Below are 19,361 nucleotides of genomic sequence, written 5' to 3' on the forward strand. Positions count from 1 at the left end.
GAAGGAAGCAGCCATGGTCTTAATTAAGGTACAGCCCCAGCATTTGCCTGGTGTGAAAATGGGAAACCACGGAAAACCATCTTCAGGGCTGCCGACAGTGGGATTCGAACCCAATATCTCCCGGATGCGAGCTCACAGACCTAGTTTATCAAGGTGGCACTTAATATCCTTGACTTTTGTCTTCTTTCAATACAATGCCCAATGATACTTGTTGCACTTCAAGAAACAACCATTTCCTACATCCTTTTAGCATGATAAGTCTGCGCATCTCAATAATATCCAAGTATAATGGTTTACAATTGACAGAATTTGACTTAATTTGAATAATGTTCACTTCAGATATTTTGAAATCAGATGTAGGTTTCTTGTGCATGTCAGTGGCAGATTTCCAGTTGTAAACATGTCAGCCCTGACCAAGAATGCCCACTTGACTAACCCTTGAAGAAATACCATGACATTCAGCTGGCAAAAGAAGTAGCAGTTTCCTTAATACAGTATGTTTTTCCACTCTTCCAACAATGCGGTCCACAGGCAAGTAGCCATGACCGTGCAACAGGTACAGGATAGTAAATGTCATGGGGTATTAGTTTGAAAGTTTGCTCATTATCACCACGATAGTGTAATTTTTATTGTTTATAAATTTCATTTTCCGTATTGACAGATCAATTTTTATTCTGGGCACTGCAACCATAGCAGAAATGACCGATGAATTTAACTGACAGGTTTTCAGTGCAAAATTTTGACAAATAATGAAAAAGTGCAATAGAAACTTCTGATCTACCCCTTTGGGCTTCATTTTTGGACCCTGTATAAAAGGTCTCAATCTACTGGTCCATACAGTTCATATGTTGAACTAACAAAATCTTTAAAAATTCATTATTACATTCGAGTCTAAGGACATTATTTTTTTCTTCAATGAATATATTATTTTAAAGAAACTTGGAATATTACAGGAAGAAACAGGAGCTGCAGGACTGAAGATCAGTACAAACAAGACCAAGGAGATGAAGGTGATTTCCAAGATGGTAGTAGGTAGCAGGTAGAAGAGACCCTCTTCAAAGGCAGTCCTAACCAGGAAGTGGCACCCCTGTCCATGTGAGTTCCAGAGCACACTGACACAGTGTGTAACATCTGGTAAGGGTCCCAGCTCAGGGTTACGAGTGAAGGCATCAATGGCATCTACGGCAGGGAAGGTGGACTTCGGTACACAGAAGACGGCGGAAAAAGCAGCCCTGGACCCAGGGGTAAATACAAGTAAAATCTAAAGAGGCCAATGGTTTCGGGCAGATGAGGCTCCTTAGGAGGGCTGATGGTCCCTTGGTGGAAGTAATACCACAAAAGTTCATCTAGCAGTGTCTGCACTCCATTTAGGGGTAGCTGCAAAAGGCATCTGTTTAACCATATAAGGAGCGGGCTGAAAGAATTCTGCCAGTAGGTATAAAATGCCTTTTGGTGTGGTGAGCCCATCGTACTAATAGCTTATAAAATGACCGAGTGTGCGTCGAGGCCTCGAAAAAGGTTAGGGCCTCCCCCAAAAACAATGCGCATTCGTGGTGTTCTAGTCCTGGGGGAGCTATGAAAAGTGGGCAACCAATGACTAAGATTGCAACCATAAAAGTCTTGACCCTTAACAGCAAGACAGAGGAACTAACAAATACATAGAAAAGAAGGGCACTGCACTTTTGGGACTGAGTGAAACCACGTGGAAAGGAAATGGACAGAAGAGATTGAGGAAGGGGTTCCAGTCATTTTGGAGTGGAGGTGTAAACTGCAATAATAGAGTAGGTTTTATTGTAATGGAAGACCTGGTACAGTGCAGAGAGAAGGTTTACTGGGTAAGTGACAGAATCATGAAAATCAGATTTTACTTGAGAGTGGAGTGCAAGATTTTATCCAAGTACTAGCTGCAGTACCCGTCGTTGACGGGACAATCATACAGAATGTGCAAAGTGATCTAACTTTTCAGTTACTTTCTGACAATTTACAGGCATGCTGTTTTACTCGGGACGTAGCAGTAATCCCATGCACAGTGGAGACATTCCTGTCAAGTAGTTTTACAATAGCGTTGAAGGAAAATCCACCTTCACGTACCCCTATTATACGGCCTCGTTCATCTGCAGTGAGCTTTGGATACTAGCCTCTTCGTAGTAAAGGCTTTCTTATCCCACTCAAAGTCACTCCATCCAATCTCACAGGTAACTAACGCTCTCGCACAGTACAGCCCGTATTTAAAACAAACCTGATGTGTAACATCACGGGGCCACTACTAGCGCCACGCTAATGCGATTTGCGGGAAATTTGAATCAACGTGATCCTTCAGATGAATAAACATCTAGCAAAACCCCTTCTTTGTGTTTTTTTTTCCGCCAGTGTAGATGTGGAAGGGGACAAAGGAAAACAAAAACAATAATTGAACTGATTTTAGTTGAGAGAAAGAAATGCAGACAATTGGAAGATTTTATAACTATGACAGGAAGGTTTTGAAGGAGACCATAAAATTGTAGTTGGTAAAATAGTGAAATTAAAAGAGACAAGAGAAGGAAAAATAAAGGTGTGGAAATTAAAGAAAAAGCGAGCAGAAGAAAAGTTCCAAGAAGAATTGAAAAAACAAATTCCTAAAGGAGATGTTGGCAGGGTTGAAGAGGAATGGGCCAAGGTCAAACAAGGACTGGTGATTTTTTTTTTTTTTTTTTTTTTTTTTTGGCTATGGGCTTTACGTCGCACCGACACAGATAGGTCTTATGGCGACGATGGGATAGGAAAGGCCTAGGATTTGGAAGGAAGCGGCCGTGGCCTTAATTAAGGTACAGCCCCAGCATTTGCCTGGTGTGAAAATGGGAAACCACGGAAAACCATTTTCAGGGCTGCCGATAGTGGGATTCAAACCTACTATCTCCCGGATGCAAGCTCACAGCCGCGCGCCTCTACGCGCACGGCCAACTCGCCCGGTGCTGGTGAAATATGCAGAAAATATATGTGGTACAACATCAGGGAAAAAGAAGGAAAAGGGGACACCCTGGTGGAATAAAGTAAGGGATGCAGTGAAAGAAGAAGGAAAAACAAAGCATGGAAGAGCTCGATAGGAGGCAGAAACACAGAGAGTAGGTAAAAGCACCAGGAATCAAAGAAAGCATATCAGAAGATTGTACAGGAAGAGAATCATAAGTGCTGGGAAAACTTCACAGAAACCTTGCAAGAGGTTGTTGAAGATAGTAATAAAATATTGTACAGATTGGTTAAAAGCAAAGTAAACAGGAGAGAAGATAAATTTGTAAGGACCAATGGTAGGAATATTTTGCCAAATTACTTCATATCAAATTCAAAGAAGAAATGGTGAGAAAAAATCATCACTAAGATATAGCAATGCTGGAAATAGAAGAAGCTATAAAGAAGACGAAAGTAGCAAAGCATCAGGTAAGGTTAAGGTGGCTACAGAGATGAAAAAGGCAGCAGAACCAGTAGGGTTACATTGGATATACTACTTCAAATCAAATCAAATCAAATCAAATCTCTTTATTTCCAAATGAGGTGTCTACCTCGGTGGCAAATAGTACACTAAAATACATTATTGTCAAGCACTAAATATTAAATTAACAAGAGAAGAAAATTTTCCTATAATACAATATTATACAATTTACGCTAACAATGTTTTCTATTAAACACACAGCTCATCCTTAATAAATTTATATTGTTTACAAAATTCTATTTATAATATCTCCTGTACTACTTACAAATATAGTCAACTGATATACAGTATGTGGAATTACTTCAAATGATACTACACAACTGGTATAAGATTAATATTTACATTGCATTTATTTATTTACTTTTTTTTTTTACCCGTTCTGGATCCTAAGTAGCATAACGACCTGCTGCGTCTTTACCAGAGCCCCTTTTGCCACCACTTTTCAGAGTTCCTGAAGGGCCTTCACAACTACCGTAGCGGTCCCAGGGCCCTCGAAGTCCCCACTGTACTTTACCCCTACAGGCAGTCCCCTACTTTGGCTGTCCAAACTCCTTAGACAAGGGGATGGAATTAATTTATTCACACACATTTTCTTATTTACAATAACCTGCACTGGTCAAATGCCCTCTAACACTTCATTTATTTTCTCTGTTGCTGTTTATTCTCTTCTTGAATATCTGTACAGATTTTGGAAAAGGATCAAACACTACCCCTGGTAAACTGTTCTACTCCTTCACACCCTTCCCAATGAATGAAAATTTACCCCAATCGCTTCTGCTAAAATTCCTTCTAATTTTATATTTGTGGTCAGTCCTGCCGATATAATTATTTTCCAACTTTAGCCTCTCACGGATATCTCCCCATGCTTCTTCTCCTGTATAGGCTCTATATAATCCTATAAGTCTAGTTTTCTCCCTTCTCTTACTTAAAGTTTCCCACCCAAGTTCCTTTAACATTTCTGATACACTACTCTTTCTCCTGAAATCCCCTGTTACAAATCTTGCTGCTTTCCTCTGCACACTATCTATTTCTTTTATTAGGTATTCTTGGTGAGGATCCCAAACACTGTTTGTATATTCCAATAATGGACGAACCATACTCAAGTAACTTTTTTCTTTTAATTCTTTGTTGCATCCTTTAAGTAGCCTCATTATGACATGTAACGATCTGTATGCTTTCCCAACAATGTCATCAATATGACCCTTCCAGTGCAAATTACTTTCAAATCTCACACCAAAGTATTTGCACTTGCCATCTTTTGGGATAACTACCTCATCCAAAGTTTATTCAAATTCAGTTTTAAAGCTCCTGTTTGTAAAAGTTGTAACAGTTGATTTGCCTCCATTAACCTTTATATTATTTTCTTCAACCCATTGTTGGATACTTTCAAGGTCCCTTTGTAATTCTGAACAATCCTCAATGTTGTTTATTTCCCTACAAACAATTATGTCATCTGCATACAATCTTATTTTTGATGTTATATTGTTCCCTAAATCATTTGCGTATATTAAGAAAAGTAACGGACCGATTATACTACCCTGTGCAATTCCCTTCCAAACTTTCTCTTCCTGAGATACATTATTTCCTACTTTGACTTTCTGAACCCTTGACTTTAGAAATGTTTTTATCCAACGTGTAACCCTTACGTCCAATCCTATTCTCTCCAATTTCTTTAATAATATTCCATGTTCCACTCTATCAAAGGCTTTGGAAAGATCTATGGCTATGCAATCTAACTGACCTCTTGAATCCAACTGATCTGATATGTCCTGCTGAAATCCCACCAGTTGTGCCTCACAAGAAAATTTCTTTCTAAATCCATACTGGCTCCTCATGAACCAATTTTTATCATCACATATCCCTCTGATGTACTTCGATATTAAACTCTCCAGTATTTTACAAACTATACTGGTCAGGCTGATTGGTCTGTAGTTCTCTGGTTTCCTTTTATCACCCTTTCCTTTATAAATTGGTATTATTATAGATTCCTTCCATTCCTTTGGTATTACACTATTATTTATGACATAGTCAAAGAGAAATTTTAAATAAGGCACTATGTACCACCCCATTGTCTTTAATACCTCCCCAGTAATTTGATCACTTCCTGCTGCTTTTCCGTGCTGAAGCAGCTGGATTTCTCTGAAAATATCTTCGTTTGTGAATGAGAAGCTTCTTGTTTCCCTCTGTCTCTCTCCCTCTCTATCTTCTGTTTCGGTTTTCAACTCTTGACAATCATCTACTGAATCTCTAAATTCCCTACTAAATAGGTTTGCTTTCTCAGTATCTGTTGGATAGTGTTCACCCCCTTCTCCCACCATTGTACGAATTTGGATTCCTTTTCCTTTTTGATTCTTGATATATGTATACAGCTTTTTCCATTTCCCTTTGTGGTCATTACCCTCTTGAAGTATGCCATTCATACAATTCTCTTTTGCTTCCTTTTTCACTCTATTCAGTTCCCTCATTAGCTGTTTTCTAGTTTCTCTACTCTCCCTACCCTCTTTGATTTTCCTGTTTACTATTCTACATTTTCTTTTTAATTTTCTTATTTCCCTTGTATAATAAACAGGGTCTGAGGTCATTTTACCCTTCTTAACAGGTACAAATCTCTTCTCTCCTTCCCAAATGATTTCTTTAAATTTAGCCCAAAGTGTATCCACGTTACTCCCTTCACTTATCCAACAACTGAATTGTGATTTAAGGTAAGTCCCAAATTCAACAACTTTAGTTTTTCTGTACAATTTCTTGTCTTGTGTAACCCTCTTATTAAGCCTTTTTGGTACGAGTCTTACATCCATTATTACAGTCTTAAGGTCTCCTATTCCTTCAATTACCTCAGTTTTATCAACAATTTCCCACGGTTTAACCGAGAATACATCTAGTAAGTTATTGAGACGAGTCGGTTCTTGTACTACTTGTGTAAATCCTCCCTCCCAAATTAACTTATTTGCCAGTTTCTGTTCATGGGCTTCACTTGCAGCTCCATTCCATTCAACTTCAGGCAAATTTAGATCTCCCCCAATTATTACCATATCATTATTATTGTTTTTACGAGTATAATCTATTATTTTCTCAAAGATTTCCATGTCTCTTTCCTCTCTTCCAGGCCTGTATGTTCCTATAATTCCCACCTCCTTCATATTATCACAAACTAATTTTATCCCTAATATTTCATCCCTTTCATCGGTAAACCATTCATGTGAACAGTAAGTTTCCTTCACCAGAATAAACACCCCCCCTCCCTTTTTATCTCCTCGGTCTCTACGATAGACTGTGTACCCTTCTGGAAATACTTCTCTATTACCCACCCCTTCTTTCAACCACGATTCCACTCCTATCACCACATCAGTCTCATAAGATTCCATCAATGTACCGAATTTTAATTGTTTATTTACTACACTTTGACAGTTTACCAAGAGCAATCTCAGACCCCCTTCCTCCCTAAAACTTGACTGTTGCAATTGGGTAACTTGAAATTCCTTACTATCCTGAGTTTCTTTTTCTAGTTGACTGAGCCAGCTTGAAGTACAGCTGGCTCTTTCTACTAGTTTTCCTGGTCAGTATTATAACTCAAGGGAGTTGCCTGTTTTACAGTACATATCTTAAGATTAATAAAATCTAGAACAATATTTGCTATCTTTCGTTTACCTGAATTGTTTAGATGGAGGCCATGTTTTGTATAACAGTATCTCTCAAAACTGCTGCATTCAATAACCTGAGTATTCCGAAAATGTTTACAAATTTTAACAATATCTGTATTGACCTTGTCCACTTCAATGTTCACACACGAGTCTCTACTCAAATCATGCCTGTGGGGCACGTTCACTACAAAAACGTTAGTGTGGGTCACTGAGTGATATGGAACAAAAGAGAAATTCAACAAGATTAGAGGAAGGGTCTGATAATCCCAGTATTCAAGAAGGGTGATAATGTATGTAGCAACTATAGGAGGATCACCCTCATTTCACATATAGCAAAGATCTTTGAAAGGATATTAGAGGGGAGACTGAGGATGAAAGTAGGAAAGGAAATGGAGTAAGAGCAATTAGATTTAGAAGAGAAAAATAAACTTTTGATCTAATGTTAGCATTAAGAAACATGATAGAGAAAAGATGGGAGATAAGGAAGGATTGAGTGATGACATTAACCCATTTATACCCAATGGACACTTTTGTGTCCTCTTGGATATTTAATTATTAGAGAAGTCTACAATGTTTTAAATATAACTGGGCATTGTCAGCAAGAAATGGACATGACAATGAGGTGTTATGTGTGCGTGCCGAGCAACAGTGTTTGATCACTTCTTGACAGTTACAAGTAAAGAAGGATGTTTGGAATGCCATCACAAGCTCCAAAGCGGAGGTAAGTTTCATACACTTTATCACCTGTGTAATTGAACTAATAGCTGTGAAAGATCATACTAGGATGTGCAATGATGCCAGTGTCACTAGATTGTTTTCATATTCACTTAGCGTGATTCTATGATACAAATAACTTAAGGTGGGCATGAAAGTGCCCATTGGACATGAGTCCTACAAATGTGTTTGAACTTTATTAGGCATTATTTACCAATGTAATTTCAACATTTCTGACACAGAATGCTTGAAAATATGGATTTCGTCAATTATTTAGCACCTAATACAAAATATCAATTGTGAAGAATATTTATTTTGATGTCAGTGTGCTGTTTATTTCTTCTGTTGCATTTTGAAGTATAATTAGTCTGTTTATGAAGCACCATGTCTAAGGTTTGTGCGCAGAAAATTGCCATTATATCTCATTATCTTTCTTCCAGCACATGGAATTTGACTCTAGCAGAGATAATCGAGGAGTTTGAGAATCTGGATTCGCCGGATGTTCTTGGTGCCAATGTTTTTAGTGGACCTCCTGAAGGTGGTAGCTCAGGTGAAGACTCTGGTGATGAAATTTGTAATGACCCACATGGACTATCAAGCAATCAACTTAGGGCCCCTTCTGAAATAGAGATTATACATGTGGGAGAGGTCAGCGATGAAGAAAATCCAGAAAATTGTTCACTGAACACCACCACAGATGAAAGTTCAACTGCTACTGGCAACAACAGAAGAAATGGCATCAAGTCTACTTCCTTCCAGTGGAAGAAGGGTGACCTTCCGTTTTCACCATCAATACCACAACAAGATCCACAAATCAAACTTTCTACTACGTCCCACTTGACTGAATCTTCTCACCCGTTAGCGTTCTTGGAAACATTTTTGATGCCTGAAATAATCCTGTCATTAGTGAAAGACACAGTGCAGTATGCAACACAATGAAATAATCCAGCTCTTCAACTATCAATGGAAGATATATACACTTTTATAGGCATCCTGTACCTCAGCGGATATGTCCCTCTCCCATGCAGGCGAATGTTCTGGGAGAACACAGAAGATGTTCAAAATGTTCTTGTTCATAAGTCAATGAGAAGATCTAAGTTCGAAGATATAATGAGTTATTTGCACGCATGCGACAATGAAAATATTATTCCAAATGACAAATTCGCTAAAGTTCGTCCTTTGTTGGAAAAACTCAATGAACAGTTCATGTTGAATGCAACAAATGAAAAGAACATTTCCATAGATGAATCCATGATTCCCTACTTCGGGCGACATGGCTGCAAGCAGTTCTTACGCTTGAAACCAGTTAGGTTTGGGTTCAAAGCTTGGGTAATGGCACAAAAGAATGGATATTGCTTGAAAGTAGATCTCTATCAGGGTAAAGGGCCGAGTGTGGTCAGTAATCCAAAACTGGGACTTGGAGAATCTGTTGTGCTTACCTTTTGTGATTCTTTGAGATAGCTTCTTATCCAAATATTGGGGGTGAAGCTGATTCCTGCTTGTGGTGCCCCTGCATAGGTAGTCGGAAATTTAATTTCCGTTACCTAACTGAACGTCAGCATTCCAGAAGCAATACAATTCATACAAGATGAGCAAGATGTTTTCCAACAATCGGGAAGGGCTCGTATCAGAGCCAATCATTACAATTATTTCTGTAAACATAGGATTATCAATGTGTAAAGAAGAGCTATTACACAACCTTTGTTACACCCACAAATGTGATTTATTATGTGTTCAGGAAACACATAGGGACATTCATCAACGGCGCCCTAAGATATGAGGAATGAAATTAGTGGCCGAAAGACCTCACGGCCAGTATGGTAGTGCCACCTTTGCCAAACCAGATCTGAAGATTCTTACGACTTCCATCACAGAACAAAATAACGTTGAAATAATTACTGTAGAAATTAGTAACCTTGTAATTTCCTCTGTCTACAAGCCTCCCAATGAGGTATTCTCATTTAATCCTCCTGCTAATTTCAGTAGTCAGAAACCATCTGTTATTGTTGGTGATTTCAATAGTCATAGCACTGTTTGGGGTTATTCTCAAGATGATTCAAATGGAGATGCCGTACTAGAGTGGGCAGAACTGCATCGACTATCCTTGATCCATGATAATAAACTTCCTCCATCTTTTAATAGTGGTAGATGGCAACGTGGATACAACCCTGATCTTATTTTTGTGAGCAAGAAATTAGCTAATCAAAGCATAAAGTAAATTTGTACACCGATTCCTAACACACAGCACCACCCAATTATGTGTCAGTTGGTACCAGCAATCCGGCCACACACCGTGCACTTCAGGCGAAGGTACAATTTCAAGAAGGCGGACTGGCAGAGGTTTACCACAATGCTTGATGAGAGGATTACGACAATTGATCCCGTTCCAGAGGCACATGAAGAGTTCTTGGAAGTCGTCCAGTATTGCTCCAGAAAAGCTATTCCTAGAGGATGTAGGATCGGTTACATTCAATGTCTTACCTCTGAAACATCCACTTTGCTGAAAGAATATCAAGACCTTTTCAAAAAAGATCCTTTCAGTGACGAAACTATCCACAGCGGACAGCGTGTTATTTCCTCCATTTCAGAATCCAAATGTAACCAATGGATTAAATTAATGGAAGAGCTGGATAGGGGAAGAAACAGTTACAACGTGTGGAGGTTACTTAGGCACCTCAGTAACGATACAACTGAGACCTTAGTACATAGCAACGTTTCTGCAAATCAAATAGCTAGTCAGCTCGTAGAGAGCAGCAAATCAAATAAATCTGGGAGAGGATCAAAACAAAAAGAAGAAAAGCCGACTAATCAGGAAAACAGCATTCTCTCTAACCGGTTTGCAATGGAAGATCTACATAGAGCGCTGAATAAATGCAAAAATGGTAAGACGGCAGGCCTTGATGACATTTGTATTGAGCAACTCAAAAGATTTGGTCCTGTCAGTAAGCAATGGCTCTTGGACTTATTCAACAACTGCATCAAATATTGCAAAATTCCTAAACTGTGCAGAAAAGCAAGAGTTATAGCAATCCTCAAACCTGGCAAGAACGCAGGTGATCCAAAGAACTACCGACCAATCTCTTTGTTGTGCCATCTATACAAAATCTTAGAAAGAATGATTCTGGACAGACTATCTGAAGTGATAGACCCATTACTCATACCAGAACAAGCCGGCTTTCGACCAGGGAAAAGTTGTACTTCCAAATACTGCACCTCACACAATATATAGAAGACGGCTATGAAAACAACGAAGTCACTGAAGTAGTTTTTGTTGACTTGACATCAGCCTACGATACTGTTAATCACCATATACTGCTTCGTAAAATATACAGTATAACTAAGGACTATAAACTCACCCAAATGATTGAGTGCTTTCTACAGAACAGAAGGTTTTTTGTTGAATTCCAAGGCCAGAGGAGTAGATGGAGGAACTTAAAGAATGGCCTTCCACAAGGGAGTGTGCTAGCACCTATACTTTTCAACATCTACACCAATGATCAGCCTCGCCCACAAGGGACAAAGAGCTTTATTTATGCAGACGATGTCGCTCTGGCAGCTCAAGAGGAAACGTTTGAACTAGTTGAAGAGAAGCTCTCCCATGCTCTACAAATTCTAAGTGGTTATTACCAAGAGAACCAACTAAAACCAAACCCATCAAAAACACAAGTCTCGACAGACAGCGAGAAAATTGCAAGTGATTTGGGAAGGTAAAATATTAGAACACTGTTTCACTCCCAGATATCTAGGAAACTCTTGACCGAGCACTAACCTATAGAACACACTGTTTGAATACCAAAAGGAAGGTATTTGCAAGGAACAACATTATCCGGAAATTATTGGGTTCAACCTGGGGGCGCATCCTCTCCTTTTAAGAACATCAGCAATAGCCCTCTGTTATTCAGCAGCAGAATACGCCTGCCCTGTCTGGTGTAGACCTAGTCATGCTAATCAAGTGGATGTTGCCTTAAATGAAACCTGCAGACTCATTACAGGATGTTTGAGATCTACACCACTTGATAAAGTTTATTGTCTAGCAGGTATCCCACCTCCAGATATCCGCCATGAGTGTGCATCCAGACTGGAGAAATCTAAATCACTGAACCTGACAACCCATACTTTATATGGGTACCATCCAGCAACCCAATGGCTCAAATCAAGGAAAAGCTTTCTCCATACAACTGAAAGCCTCACTGAATCACCATCGAACTTCAGAGTGAATTCATGGCGTTCCAGATCCAGCCACCTTGCAGGATGGATGACGCCTTCCGAAAGACTTCCTCCAGGCCACGAGGAAAGCTGGTCAACATGGAAGACACTCAACAGGTTGCGTTCAGGAGTTGGAAGAACAAAGACCAACATGAAAAAGTGGGGTTTTGTCTGTGACTCCACTCTATGTGAATGTGGTGAAGTTCAGACAATGAGCCATCTCCTTGTTTGTAACTTGTGTCCAACTACTTGCTCTCTCCAGAATGTGATGGATGCTACCAAGGAAGCATGTAAATTACTTACTGGTCACACCACATTTAATTAATTTTGTATTTATGGAGAGCTTAAATCACATCGTTACCTGCCATCATCAGAAATGATTAATGATTATAGTACCAGATTTGTTATTGTCCTGTTATTATTATTGTCAGTATAATGTATGTTTCTGACACGATTAAATAAATAAATCAAATATTGTGTTTTCTTTTTACTTTGATAACTTTTTCACCAGTGCCAAATTGATATCTGAACTTGGGAAAAAAGGAATGAAAGGAACGGGTACTGTATGGTCAAACCGAGTTGCTAAGTGCCCTCTTCCTGACAAAAACATTGTGAAGAAGTGGATGAGAGGAGATTGTGTGTCCTATGTTGCCTTCAAACAGAACATTGTTGCTGTAGCATGGATGGACAACAATACAGTTTTCATTCTATCCAATGAATCGGGCATATGCCGTCTTCAACAAGTCACAAGATACTCAATAGCAGAGAAAAATAGAATAACTGTACTTCAACCCATGGCGATAAATATAATTCATATATGGGTGGGGTAGATCTAATGGGAAATAACATAGCCAACTATAGGGTTTCCATCCGCAGGAAGAAGTGGTACATACCAATAATATTTTGGTTATTTGATGTGTGCAAGAACAATGCATGGTTGCTTGCGAGATCTCATAGAATATCCCTAGACAGTCTTTCTTTTAGGAGAATATGTGTTCAAACGCTTCTCCAGATATATGGCACCCCTCCGAAGGCACCAGGACCAATGCGGTATTCTGATAGGGTAAACAAACTAGTTTGAGAGACTCGTGGAGGTCATCTCATCATGAAGGGGCAAGCACAGAGAAGATGTGCCCTTTATCGCAAGGTGAAGACAGTCATGGCTTGCGAGAGGTGCCAAGTTCCACTTCACAGGCATTGCTTCGCTGAATATCACAAGAACTAAGACTTTTGTGTCATATTCTCTATACAAACTTGGTGAAAATCTTAGATTTGTTTGCCTTGAGACTATATTCAGACATTAGTTGCAATAGGTGAAGTGTCTTTGGGTGTAGGTGCACTTTGCAACACACCATCGAGCAAAGAATTAACGAAATATTTGTAAAATAGTGCTTGTATTGAAATAAAATGGCTATTTAACTGCAAAGAAGTGTAATTTATCATTATCAAAAATATTTTTCCTTCCATGGTATGCTTGTAGAACTCGTGACCAATGGGCATTTTTGTACCCACCACCGTTTTGTATCCAAAAAAAAAATCATATTGGCAAAAATGACTAAATGTAGTAAATACATGTGATTTTAACGTGATAAAATTATTCTTATTTTAAACATACATACATACATTATCATTATAGACTGTTATGCCTTTCAGCGTTCAGTCCGCAAGCCTCTGAGAATTTACTAAACGTCGCCACAATCCTCGATTTGCAACTAGTGTTGTGGCCTCATTTAGTTCTATACCTCTTATCTTTAAATCGTTAGAAAACGAGTCTAAACATCGTCGTCTTGGTCTCCCTCTACTTCTCTTACTGTCCATAGCAGAGTACATTATTCTCCTAGGTAACCTATCCTCCTCCATTCGCCTCACATGTCCCCACCACCGAAGCCAGTTTATGCGTATAGCTTCATCCATCAAGTTCATTCCTAAATTAGCCTTTATCTCCTCATTCAAAGTACCCTCCTGCCATTGTTCCCACCTGTTTGTACCAGCAATCATTCTTGCTACTTTCATGTCTGTTACTTCTAACTTATGAATAAGATATCCTCAGTCCACCCAACTTTCGCTCCCGTAAAGCAAAGTTGGTCTGAAAACAGACCGATGTAAAGACAGTCTCGTCTGGGAGCTGACTTCCTTCTTACAGAATACTGCTGATTGCAACTGTGAGCTCACTGCATTAGGTTTACTACACCTTGATTCAATATCACTTACTATATTACCATCCTGGAAGAACACACAACCTAAATACTTCAAAATATCGACCTGTTCTAGCTTTGTATTACCAATCTGACATTCAATTAGTTGAATTTCTTACCCAATGACATCAATTTAGTCTTCGAGAGGCTAATTTTCATACCATACTCATTGCACCTATTTTCAAGTTCTAAGATATTAAACTGCAGGCTTTCGGCACAGTCTGCCATTAAGACCAAGTCGTCAGCATAGGCCAAACTGCTTACTACATTTCCACCTAACTGAATCCCTCCCTGCCATTTTATACCTTTCAGCAGATGATCCATGTAAACTACGAACAGCAAGGTGAAAGATTACAACCTTGTCTAACCCCTGTAAGTACCCTGAACCAAGAACTCATTCTACCATCAATTCTCACTGAAGCCCAATTGTCAACATAAATACCTTTGATTGATTTTAATAATCTACCTTTAATTCCATAGTCGCCCAGTATAGTGAACATCTTTTCCCTCGGTACCCTGTCATATGCTTTCTCTAGATCTACGAAACATAAACACAACTGCCTATTCTTCTCGTAGCATTTTTCAATTACCTGGCGCATACTGAAAATCTGATCCTGACAGCCTCTCTGTGGTCTGAAACCACACTGGTTTTCATCCAACTTCCTCTCAACGACTGATCGCACCCTCCCTTCCAAGATGCCAGTGAATACTCTGCCTGGTATGCTAATCAATGAGATACTTCGATAGTTGTTGCAATCCTTCCTGTTCCCTTGTTTATAGATAGGTGCAATTACTGCTCTTGTCCAATCTGAAGGTACCTTACCAACACTCCACGCTAATTTTACTACTCTATGAGGCCATTTCATCCCTGCCTTCCCACTATACTTCACCATTTCAGGTCTAATTTCATCTATTCCTGCTGCCTTATGACAATGGAGTTTTTTTTACCATCTTTTCCACTTCCTCAAGCATAATTTCACCAACATCATTTTCCTCCTCCCCATGAGCTTGGCTGTTTGCAACACCACCAGGATGATTTCCTTTTACATTGAGGAGATTTTCAAAATATTCCCTCCACCTCTCCAGTGATTCCCTGGGATCTATTATGAGTTCACCTGAATTACTCAAAACACTGTTCATTTCCTTTTTCCCTCCCTTCCTAAGATTCTTTATTACTGTCCAGAAAGGTTTCCCCTGCTGCTTGACCTTGTCCTTCCAGGTTATTACCAAAATCTTCCCATGACTTCTTTTTGGATTCAACAACTATTTGTTTCACTCTGTTTCTTTCATCTACGTGCAAATCCCTGTCTGCCTCGACCCTTGTTTGGAGCCATTTCTGATAAGCCTCCTTTTTACATTTACAGGCTGCCCCCACTTCATCATTTCACCAAGATGTTCACCTTTTCCCATCTTTACACACAGTTGTTCCTAGGCATTCCCTTGCTGTTTCTACTACAGCATCCCTGTATGCCACCCATTCACTTTCTATATCCTGAACCTGCTTACTGTCTACTATTCGAAACTTCTCACTAATGATATCCATGTACTTCTGTCTAATTTCCTCGACCTGGAGATTTTCTACCCTTATTTGTTTGCAGACAGATTTCACTTTCTCTACCCTAGGCCTAGAGATACTTAGTTCACTACAGATCAGATAGTGGTCTGTATCATCGAAAAATCCACGAAAAACTCGTACATTCCTAACAGATTTCCTGAATTCGATGTCGGTTAAGATATAGTCTATTATGGATCTGGTACCCCTAGCCTCCCATGTGTAGCGGTGTATAGCCTTACACTTGAAGAATGTATTCGTAACAGCTAAACCCATACTAGCAAAGAAGTCCAGCAAACGCTTCCCATTCCCATTAGCTTCCATGTCTTCCCCACATTTCAAGTAATAAATCTCATTGTAGACCTAACTTTAGGCTAAGATTTATTTTCGGCTGATGATGCTTACTACTGTTAAGTGAAACATGTCCCATCTTACAACGCCTGTTGTAATGTTTATTTCCTAAATATAGGAAAGATAAGTATTGGAAAGGTGGTGTTAACTATTATTCTTGTTTTAATGTTCATATTCCCCACATTTACCAATCACCCTTTCGTATCCTTCAGTTCTATTCCCAACTCTCGCATTGAAATCGCCCATTAGCACTATTCTATCCTTGCTGTTGACCCTGACCACGATGTCACTCAATGCTTCATAAAACTTGTCAACTTCATCCTCATCTGCACCCTCGCATGGTGAATACACGGACACTATTCTTGTCCTAATTCCTCCAACTGACAAATCTACCCACATCATTTGCACATTTACGTGCCTAACGGAAACTATATTGCGTGCAATGGTATTCCTGATAAACAGCCCTACCCCAGACTCTGCCCTTCCCTTTCTAACACCCGTCAAGTACATTTTATAATCTCCTATCTCTTCCTCGTTATCTCCCCTTACCCGAATATCACTTACTCCTAGCACATCCAGATGCATCCTCTTTGCTAACTCAGCCAGTTCTACTTTCTTTCTCCCATAAGCCCCATTAATATTGATAGCTCCCCATCGAATTCCATTTTGTTCGCCAAGTTGTTTTCAAGGAGTCCCTCGCCTGTGAAATGGGAGTGGGACTCCGTTACTCCCATAGGTCCGAGGCTTGCTTAAAGTGTTCTGAGCTCGGTAAATTCATGAAGCAGGATGCTACCCTACTTACACATAGTCCAAGTGAGGATCTCTCCTCTAACGGGTTATGGACCACTGGTGAATTGTATAGTCCTAGCCACCTGAGCACAAGGAAGGCCATGACTCAGAATATGTCCGAGATGCCCACTCCCATTCCATAGCAACTGGTATCCCTACTCTCAGGACCACTTAGGCCACTCAGCCGTTGCCCATGGTTCACGAGTTAGGACGTGAACACAGTTACCCACAGTCTTGGATGCATTGTTAAAAAAAGAAGGAAGGCAGAGCAGAAGTACAAGTGATCAAAGCCATGTATGAAAAGTGTGTAAGTAGTGTGAAGACTAAGGTAGGAATGGTTCAATGTAGAAACAGGACTTTTACACGGAAGTGTATTTTCACCCTTTACTCTTCATTATAGTCATGGATGAAATCCACAAAAGTGTACAACAAAAAATAAGAAGCATAGAGACAAAGGCTTTACTCTTTGCAGGTAACATAGTAATATGGGGAGAAGATGAAATGGAAGTACAAGAACAAGTTACTGTATGGAATCAGGAGATAGAGGAATATGGAATTAAAATAAGTGCAAGGAACTTCTGTACCCAATGTATTACATACCAATTTTGACATACGCAGTGGGCACATGGACAACAACGAAACATGATGAAAGCAGAATCGAAGCAGCTGAGATGAAATTCCTTAGAGGAATAATTGGAAAGACACGATGGGATAAGATCAGAAAACATAGAAATCAGAGAGAGAATTTTATTTCCTACACTGCAAGACAAGATAGAGACCAGTATAGACACACAATGAGAAAACAGAGTTTCCAAAGTGAGAATTTACAAAGAAGAAGAAGTCAACGGGGTAAGGTCCAGAAAGAGGTGGATGGAGTCGGTGAAGGAGAGTATACAGGAGTAAAAAAAGCAAAGCAAAATCATTTCCGTACAGGCCATGAAGGCCCTTGGAAGGGTGGAAGGTGAAGGCTTCCACTATCCGCAACCTCGGCACTTGATGGGGTAGAGTGGTTAGCTCTACGCCCGGCCGCCTTTACCCTCAGGAATTAACCTGGTACTCATTTTTGGAGTAGGCTGAATGAACCTCAGGGTCATGTGCACCCCCGGAAGTGGAAATCTAATTTCTTAAATTTTACGACTTCTTGACGGTGATTCGAACCCACGTCTTTTCAGGTAAACCGAGCATGCCTTTACCGCCTCGGCCAGGCAGCCCCTATACAGGAGTAAAAGTAGAAGAAATATTGTTGGAAGGAAGGGAGTGGTGGAGAGATAGATAACTGTGGAGGTCCTTGATTCACAACCCGACCCAGAAGACTGGAAACAGGAAATGAAGAAAAAGAAGAAGTATAACAGGTAACATCGTTCCAATTCTATTTTGATCTTTCACCATAATGCCTCACTACACCTAAATAATATTGCCACAGCTGGTGAGGCAAAAGGTTGATTTTGCATCATACTTTTAAAATGTAATATCACAGGGCAACATTTCACGCAATAACTGGTAGAACGTTTTTGTCCTCTATTTATGCAAAAGTGTCCACAAATTATATCTTTCTTATCCTCTTCATCCATTTCATACTTCAGTTGTTGGCTGCATTTTTCACAGTAACTATACTTTATCAAATCAACTTGAGAGAAGTATTGAAAAGGTGCATAATATATCTCTCAACAAGCTGAATAGTTGATGTCGAAAGAGAATCTAATATGAACTATTTTATATGTAACGTATCATCAACCAGTGGCGTACCAAAACCAAGACTGTACTCTGTGGTGAAGATCCTGTAGTAATAGTGAAACTTGCAGGTCTTAGCACGAGGATGATTCGTTCCATATTCATCATAAAACATCTTCCATGCTGTTTGAATATTAAGCTCTGAGGTTAAGTACTTCCTGTGTTGATTCTGAAAACAAAATGAAGGAAACACACAGTGCAACAATTATATTGCACACTCTGTACAAAAATTTTCTAAACAATAAGTATAGTGCTTCAAATTACTTACATCTTCATGAGCATAATCCCTAGAGGTGCACTTGAAACCCTCAATATGTTTACGGACCATTTCTTTGATATGCTCCTTCTGTTGACTTGTGCGATTACCACCCTTCCATTCACCCCCTGCACTGTCATTTGAACAATAAAATGCAGCAAGGTGTTGCACTCATCTAGCGTCGTTCCACAGATTGCTATAAAACGTATATTCAATATGAAATTATCTTCCTCTACTTTGCTTCCAAGTTCATAAAAAAGCCAGTGGAAGACATAGTTTATCATTATGATTACATATGATCGTCACCTGCTGATCATCACTTGCACACCTCATTTTTTCTTTATTTTTCTGCCATTCTGCAGGTACTAATTCCCCCCCCCAACATATAACAAATTTGCCTGCCTCTCAATTCCTTCATTAGACTAAACACCACCATTTGTACAAAAATTTGGCACTATTA

At 39.5% G+C, this 19,361-nt stretch overlaps 1 protein-coding gene across 1 annotated transcript in view; it reads right to left on the bottom strand.

Annotated features, from left to right (window-relative positions):
- The window catches only part of Rich (Guanine nucleotide exchange factor subunit Rich), a 629,630-nt gene that overhangs the window by 545,424 nt on the left and 64,845 nt on the right, over positions 1-19,361 (bottom strand). The window lies entirely within an intron of this gene.

Source organism: Anabrus simplex, chromosome 4, assembly GCF_040414725.1.
Source record: "Anabrus simplex isolate iqAnaSimp1 chromosome 4, ASM4041472v1, whole genome shotgun sequence".
Taxonomy (NCBI): domain Eukaryota; kingdom Metazoa; phylum Arthropoda; class Insecta; order Orthoptera; family Tettigoniidae; genus Anabrus; species Anabrus simplex.